The following is a 9436-nucleotide window of genomic DNA, read 5'->3' as shown; positions in this document are numbered from 1 at the left end:
TTATCTTAAGTAATTGAGACTGTTTGCAGAAGAGATGAGTTTGTGTTAAGATAACACTGGAGCCAAGCTTCATGAATATGCTTCAAATTGTACATGAAGGTTTGACCTTGAGGTATGACTTTTTCATCGCTTGGCTGACTAATCCCGCATGCGCAACATTTGATGACTTTAACATTTGATGTAACAAACAAATTTCATACTCAAACAGTTTTAGACACAAAAAAGTGTTAAAGACAGATATAAGAAATGATTATTATCCGTCTCGCTCCGCAATCTGGCAGTATAAATAACTAAATAACTTCAATTTTACTGATCTGGAGCGACTGCACGCTAAGTTATCTTTGGCATTTTGATTTCAAATTTAATGGAATATCCTTCCCCTCTGGGACGTTATTGAATCTGCATCATCAAAACATTTTATGAAAATAATGATAAGCAACTCAAGCGCCATGTGATGGAAAAGAATCTTACAAACTTTAAACAAATAACAATCCATTTAAAAGGTGTTTTAATAAATGCTACTGACATTATATCAGCTATTTTTATAGACCAGTGAGTTAAAGATAGATTTATGATTGCTACTTAAATAGAAATAAATTAATAACCTAATTGCTATGCATCTTATACATGACGGTCTAACACTAGCATGATTGTTCTGTACGAGTTCTTTATAGTAAAAAATGTCTTATAAACTATTTTACAAACATATTGTATCATAAATAATATGTTAAGATATTGAGTTCTAAGAACAAAAGTAAACATTCATATTTGCCACTTAAGACTCATCAATTAAGAAACACGCTAGATTTTAAAAACAAAAAAAATATTAGATTATTTTTTACAAAACTATTGGTATGCACATTTGAAGTTTGTTTGCATGGTTACACAGCACTATTACATAAACAACTATTGTTATTTACATACATTATTCCTACAAACATATTATATGTTTAAAATATTTTTGCAAAGTAACAAAGCACTCAATGTAATAGCTATTTTAATGTATATCACTTATTGTTACTCATATAAAATACAAGAATGATAAGCTATTGTAATTTGTACACCAGTATCCTGTTGTTCAACTGCCCCACGATAATGGAATCATTGTTGCTGTTGTAGCAGACGGACCATGTGCCTCCCTGAAGCCCATCCCTCTCTGTAGCCAGAGTTGCCAGCTTTTTACTGCCATTACGGTTAACCTGAATGATTGTCTTTGAATCATATCCACATACCAGCACCTGGCCTGCAGATGTAACGTGTACACCAGTTGGCCATTGTAATTCTTGGTCCCTGAATGTGGCAAGGACTGATCCATCTCTGGCAAGGGTGAGTATCCTGTGCTGGTAGTGGCTGGTGATGTACAATTTGTCACCTGTCGGGCTCACTGCACATACATCTACTGCAAAACAGAATACATGATTACATTATTTTGGAAGGTAGGATCACATACTAAATGCATGTATGTGAATAAAATTATCATAGTCGGTGTGTTTGTAACTTTTACACAAGAAAAATAATTTTCACAAACAACCAATAATGAAACTTTCATGTTTGGTTCTCTTTCACCCGTAACAAAAGCATGCTTTGAAATTATGATCAGAAACAAAAGTTAATTTGTACTTCCTATTTTTTGCACCAGTTTAAAGACAAATCTTGTACATAGTGCATTGGCAAACTATATAGCATAATACAATTTTATGTTTATTTATCACACAAAAATGAAGAGCAAGTATGACACTGTGCTTTTCACAGCGATGCACTTTCTTTTGATAGACCGGTCATAAAGTGACAGTAAATATACATTAAAGTATATATATAAATATATTTTGTTAAAAGGTATTCTGAACATTTTTTAATTTCTCGCTGTTGAAAAACTAACTTCTACGAATGTTTTACAACTTTTTTTAATAAATTGCTTAATTATGAAGATAAATCCACCATAATTCTAACCTGTTACTTTATCTGATTTATGCTCGTGCAGTTTGCTGATTAGTTTACCACTAAAACAGTACTTGTACAGTGCAGTACCAGATGTGATAAACAGGTTTCCGTCATGACCACGTGTTGTATTGTGTACATTTTATTTCGCAAAAAGTGTAACTAGGAACGGCGCCGTACTGTCTTTTGTTCATTGTCAATTAATTCAATATACGTTAATTGGTCTCCGATATAAACTTGTTTTGCTTACAAAGCAATTTGCATCAATTTCTAATTTACGTTTCGTCGAAAGTGGAATGCCAAAATCGGAAAGCGTACGTTGCGACATTCTAAACACGAATGATAAGTGGTACAAGTTCAATATTTTTGTAAAATTCATATCTGTGTTTGCCAATTAACATATTTTGACAAGTTACAAACGGGTCATAATGTTCTTAATTGAACCAATGATGCAGGCCTACTACTGTTACAACAATTAACAACTTTTGGCCAAACAGGGTCCAAGACGGGGTATCAACTTCTTTGCCGACATTCACACGTTATTGTAATCAAAACATCGTGACAATAAACAAGCACGTGCTCCAATTAAGCGCGGTCTGCCTAACCGTGAACAGCAAACGTGTTAAGATTGTCGTCTGCTACAATTCATCAACACACATCTACTGTGAGCCTGCGCCAATTGTATTGGATAGGAGGCGGAGCGTTATTTTAATCGACAGCTTTAATATGAGCCTGCGCCAATTGTATTGGATAAGAGGCGGAGCGTTATTTTAATCGACAGCTTTAATAATGTCACGGGTTGCTATTTTCGGCGAATGGCCAATTTTCAGGAAGTACAGTGTACGTCATGGGGTTTTGTAATCGGCGTATGGAAACAATTATCGGGCGTAATATACGGCCGTACGCCGCTTAGTGCAAGCCCTGTAAATTAATTTTTATTAACTTAAAACTGTTTTGCATTAAATTGAAATCAAATCAATATTGTACAGATACAACTGGTGTTTTTTAAATTTAATTACGCGTAAAAATAAATGTTTTGATATAACTGAATTATGCATGAAATGCACAATTTTCACGTGAATAACATCGAGGTTTTCATCAAGTCTCCTAAGTAACTGTGCACGATTGTATCCGGACCGATTAGTGTTACAAAGCCACTGAAATTATCGATTGATATTGACACATGGTTATTCACGCATGACGTATTCACAACCGCGCGAATCTTCGCTGATAATACTCAGCTTAGAAGCTTGGTTAAGAGGCAATTAAGATGTTATCAATAAGGTCGCGCACGGCGGAAAACAGGGCGGTGGCCTTTGAAAAGGGCAGCGTGGCGCTGATTTGCTTTGAAAGGGGCAGCGAGGCGCTTCAAAAAAGCGGCGTGGCGCCGCGCCACGCTAAAACGGCCTGGATAAAACACTACAGGCAATACCTTTACATTCACGTTGTAATGTTAGCTTTCTGTCTGTCACCAGTCGGCTTTAGTTGACTTTGATAAACTGGACTACTGAACCAGAAGTGACGCCAACCTCACTGGGTGTGATCTGAAAAATGCCCGATGGCGTATCAAGTTTAACACAGTGACTCAACACCTTGTACTGCTGGTTCAACAGCTTGACATTATTATTCATCGCGTCTGCAACCAAGACCTGTCCCCTAGGGAGAACACAAATGTCTCTGATACTGCATACTGCATACTCTTCATATGAATCACCTCGCGTGCGCACGTCATACTCATACTTCTCTTTCAGCCTTATTACTTTGTCTGGATTTCCCGGCATTGTCAATATCTGGGTACTGGTTTCAACCCTCCCAAGACCTGACAACTTAGAAAGGTACTTCACAATTTTTCTATTAGGTTGGAAAGTGATTGAAGATCTTACTTGAACAAAGTTCTTCTTCTCATTTTCAAACTGCTGTATTTTGTCCTGGCATTTAAATCTGGCTATAAGAGATAGTTATTGCTTGCTTTTATCACTTAAGTCATGTATTGCATCTCCAAGTTGCTTTAATTGATCACGAAGAGTGGCACATTTGTCAACATTTGCTTTTAGAGAGGCTTGCAGATTTCCCAGCGCATCTTTCATATCGTTCAGTGTCTTCTTTTCAAGCATGTTTAAGGCTTCAATTATTTTTTGCGAGTTTCCTGTATCTCTTTTAATTGCTCATCGAAGGAACTTTGCACAGACCGTACGCTTGCCTCCTGGTTGTCTTGAAGTTTTTTAAGTTCTGCCAGAGTAGTTTGGATAGTAGCTGATACTTTTTTGAGGTCTGTGGAGGTATGTTTTACTAAGTCTGATAAGATCATCACTGTTTGGCATTGCCTGTAAGAAAACATTTAGATTTTATAAAAACAAGTAATTCATAAATGATGCAAAAGTACCTCTCTTTTACAGATTAATCAATACAAATATATCTTTTGCAAACAATTGATTCATTATCTATACGTATTTCAATGATAATGTGTTAATCTTTTTTATCAACACATCTTGGCTTTTATGATTTCTTTCTTAGATAAGTATTCAAGAGACATTAAGGCTTTAAGTGTATATTTTCCTCAATGTTAATGCAGGATAATATTTCTATTGTAGTTAACCTCGAACAAGACTAAAACATGTTTGTAAACAAGAACTAGACGTTTTGAGTCCTTTAGCGGGGATTTCTATTAAAGCGGATTCTTGTTGTTTTTAGGCAGAACTGTTAACACTTTAAGACTCCTGCAACCAATTTGCTTTCCATTCTATTGACGCTAACTTTACCAACAAGCTAACTACAACAAATGGTTTTAATAATACAATTTGTACGCACATTATTTCACTTAAGTTTATGCAATATAATGTTTGCAAAGCATTTAACAAATATACAGTAACAAAATAAATATTGATTCAATATTTTGACCCCGGACAATTTTAATTGACTCCTGAAAATGTCAAGCAGGGTCATTTGATTCCAGGTTTTCAGAATATTTTGAAATCCCTGATCAGACTTAAATATTTACCTGCTTAAAAGAAAGCTCATAGCTATAGTATTTTTATTGATTGCATAACAAATGGCGGCTTCTTACAAAGTATCATTTGTATAATTCATATTATGAACCTGAATTTTGACTATTCAACTTAATATCATAGTATGTTAAAACCAAACACTTTTTGTCGAACATGAACAACAAATATGATCAAAATACCTGTGATTAAGGAATGCACAATTATTGCAACACAGCTTGCAGTGGTCTTTGCAAAACATTGCCAAGTTTTCTTCTTTGTGAACATCACATTTAAGAAGAAAATCTTCCACCGTCTTCGCAACTGGCCATTTCTTCATATTTCCCCTTCCATGAGTAGAATGGTTTGTAAACAACTGGCGATGCAAATGAATACATGATTGGCAGTAAAACTTCACGCAAGATCCGCAAATATTATCAGCTGAGATTTCCAGTTTCTTGTCTTCGCACGCCGAACACAAGAAGTCTTGGACGATGTCAGATCCTTTTTCGATGGTGGACTGTGAAAAGGTCGCCATTTTGTTCAACCCTGAAGCTTTTGATCTCAATATATTTGATTTAACTCAAATAACTTAGGTATTAAAGCTAATTGATTATTAAACAAAACAAAACACACCAATCTAGCATTTGTCCAAAGTCTCAACACGTAATGTCAACCTTAACGGAGTCTAATTAAAATCAACTTGAAGTTTGTTTCGCAAGGTTATGTCTCCAGTAAACAAAAGTAACTATGTAACACGTTATGTGACAGGATAACATTTAACCACGCTTGCCAACATGTGTATAGCTTGTGATTAATGTGTGCATACAAAGAAGAAGTATGAATACTCAAGGAAAGGGTTAAATCAATAAACCAACCAGGGCAACTTGATAACATGGGTATGAAAAGAACAATTTATCTGTAAACTACTTAAATTTATCACATGTGAACTACTTGAATTTGTCGAAATGCCAATATTGGAGTTAAAGGTAGTGTTTGAATGTTCATCCTAAAATCAACAAGAAATATTTTTTTTACAAAGTTCAAAAAGAGGAGATTTAGTAACTTGAGTTTCCAAACAAATTTAACGAATTAAATATGCTAAGGTTATTGTTATTCAAACAAGACATGTTGACAAATGGATAAATGCACTGCCATACAAAGAATGATGATGATAATGATGAAGAAGAAGAAGAAGAAGAAGAAGAAGAAGAAGATGATGATGATGATGATGATGATGATGATGATGATGATGATGATGATGATGATGATGATGATGATGATGATGATGGTGATGATGATGATGATGATGATGATGATGATGATGATGATGATGATGATGATGATGATGATGATGATGATGATGATGATGATGATGATGATGATGATTGATGATGATTGATGATGATGATTGATGATGATGATTATGATGATGATGATTATGATAATGATTATCATGATAGGTTTCATACCTTGCATTTGAAGTTTTGAGTCTAATCTGTACTACCTTTTGATGTTTTTATTATCCCCCTAGGAAAGGCGGATGGATATACTTTTGGCGTTGTTCGTCTGTCAGTCTTTCCGTCTGTCACAAACTTGTCAGCGCTATATCTCAGCAACTATGAAATACTTTAACATGAACTTTCATAGATGTATATATATAAATAAGGAGAAATGCCATGAACAAGAACCATTTACAGACAATTTAAGACATAATTTACTTAAAAACGTCTTATAGGCATTACTTTGTCGAACTTATGACACACTATACTTTGAACCCGAAAAAAGCAAAAATACATTCCTAGTGTATTTAATTACCGCAACATATAGCGGTCTTCTTTCGCTATTTAGAGCTGAAAAAAAATCACCAAACTCTAATTTATTTAACCGTTTGTCAAATTTCAATTTTTATGATGAATATCAGCTAGGAAATATTTCCGGCGGGATCGTTCGAAACCTACTTGCTCAAGGTAATGATATATTATTGTGAAGTTCCAATTGGCTACATCGGGTCCTAGACACATTCTTTGTAAAATGTACTTAAAACCATAGGGATAATTTTAAAATATATGCTCCGCCCGATAGTTTTATCTATTTTTATCACGTATTGCTTGATAGATAAGTATATACCTAAAAACGATATTTGTACGCGCGAATCACTAATATCACTTAACATTTAATGTGTAAACTAATCTGATTTCAGTTTAAAGGCGTTTATAATATCGTACCAAACATATCAGAACGGCGATAAAAGATTGCCAGCGAACCATGTTATTAAGCAAAACGTAGTACATCCATGCCACCAGTAGTATTTTACGAAAATACATATTTGAACTACACACTAATCACATTAATGCGAAAGTAACTCGTCAGTGTTTGTGCTGTTACTCTAACATCATCGAATGATATTAAAGAAATAACTTTCTTTTGAAGAGAATCAGCTATTACATTAAGTAATAAGAAGAGATGTATTTTAAGAAAATCAAGGGGATAGGTTATGCGTACTATCGTATACTCCAATAGTATATATAAGTGTCATACATATTGCAAATAGTGTATTAATGCCTCGCTAATACAGAAACATAAAATGAACTCTATTTCCATGCAGAACCATTCTTCTGCATCTTCATATTGACCAAATTGAAACATGTTTCATCACATTTAATACAATATATATATAAATATACATATATATATATATATATATATATATATATATATATATATATATATATATATATATATATATATATATAGAACGAAATCCAACCACAAAACAAGTTGATGAGAAATTCTGTTAAATAGTATAATTATTAACCCCTCCTTAATTTCAATAAATGGAACATTAAATTTTATTATATGAACAGATAATTTATTGAAAAGGATAATACGTATTAACTCGTTAATTTTAATAAAAGCATAACCTAGTTTTATCATTTTCTCAATATTATATTATTTATTGCAATTAACGATTTTGTAATACATTGTGCGCTCATTTATTCGTGTGTATTTCCACGCCATTAAGGTATGTGTTTTTGATTCAACTCTGTCGCTCGATTATAGCCTATTAATGGTTGATGGCAACCTCATTTCGCATATACATCCGAAACATTACTATGCGAAAATGCCCTATTAAGCAGACCGTCTATAATTAAAACACAAATTTATCCGCACATTAGAAGTAAAAAAGTGTTTTTACATTGCTTATGCGTGGAAACTTGCACTTCGAGTATCTGTACTATAATATTGCTTACCCAATATTTTGTTAATAACTGGTAATGATTTTGAGTATACGTTCAAGCCTTCAAAACAAAGGGAAAATGACTGTCAAGCATGAAATGTTTCCCAAATGAAATGTGTAAGTAAACAATGTATTACAATAAATGTTCTAGAAAAATAATACATACAGAATCAATTTTTCATAGCATAAACTTATTTTATATGTGTGCTACATCTATCGTTAAGTTTTTCTGATCTCAAATAAAACTGGATACATTGTCATTACCAAAGAAATCTTAAAAAGCATTGAAGATGTGCTCGCAAATAAGTTTGCTCTCAATTTGCTTCTTTAAAGAACTAAATGCTTCGAGATTTACCAATGCTTTACAAAACAACGGCATTGTGCTTCGTATGCCGGAGTTTAAACACGAGCATGAACACAAACATTTCCAATAAAAAGATCGACCGTAAACATCTAGCCGATGTCTAATATTTGGAACAGAATACTTTCATAAACAAACAGTTATCGTTTGCGAAATTGAAATTTTAATAGAAAATAAATGACAGCACCCGTATGTCTTGGCGGAGTCGTTCGAAAATATTTGCCTAGGGAGATTATCATTTACAGCTAAGGTTAATTGAACCACCATGAGTGCCAAACAATATCGATACCGACAAGGGGCTGCTATTAAACCGTAAAATCTAATTAAGTAAGCCATATGTCATATACATTGTAAGTTAAACAAACAACTACACATTCTCAATTAGCACAAGACTGGTTCGGTGATCAATGTAGCTAGGGACGGTCATAAGCAACCACTATGTAACCAGCAAATAGTTATAATCATCATTGTAGTTTTTAGAGAGAATGAACAACTTATTCTGTCAAGACAGGTGAATCAATTAAAACATACCAAAGCAAGAATACAGCAACTGGTGTTTGGATAACTACTTTGTTAAATATTGATAGCTTCGTCTACCCTTTTAATATTGACTGTTAAATAGTTTCATATTTTCATTTAGATGATACAATGCAATTATTTAAATATTTAATTATAATAACATCGATTAAATAAGAAGCTGATATTATAATGAAGTTTTACTGTTTTAACGGACAAGATTCATGAGACCGAAGGTTCGAGTTTGCACAAATATCCTGGTACTAACGGCCTCTGAGTATAATTCAATCTTATGTGAAATATTAAAGGCTTTATAAATATGGTATTGAATATACTTTTAAAACTATGTGCTGCTAGATTGTTTTTACTGAATCATGTCCCCATTTAAACGAGCCATTC

At 33.5% G+C, this 9436-nt stretch overlaps 1 long non-coding RNA gene across 1 annotated transcript; it reads right to left on the bottom strand.

Annotated features, from left to right (window-relative positions):
• Positions 1-493: 493 nt before the first annotated feature.
• On the bottom strand, positions 494-5715 carry LOC127851864 (uncharacterized). Its single transcript, XR_008035993.1, has 3 exons — positions 5123-5715; positions 3371-4262; positions 494-1399 (listed from the first exon to the last, which is right to left on the bottom strand). It is a non-coding gene; the product is annotated as an uncharacterized LOC127851864 (long non-coding RNA).
• Between the last annotated feature and the right edge of the window lie 3721 nt (positions 5716-9436).

This window comes from Dreissena polymorpha, chromosome 11, assembly GCF_020536995.1.
Source record: "Dreissena polymorpha isolate Duluth1 chromosome 11, UMN_Dpol_1.0, whole genome shotgun sequence".
Lineage (NCBI taxonomy): Eukaryota > Metazoa > Mollusca > Bivalvia > Myida > Dreissenidae > Dreissena > Dreissena polymorpha.
This window is presented reverse-complemented; position numbering and strand designations above follow the sequence as displayed.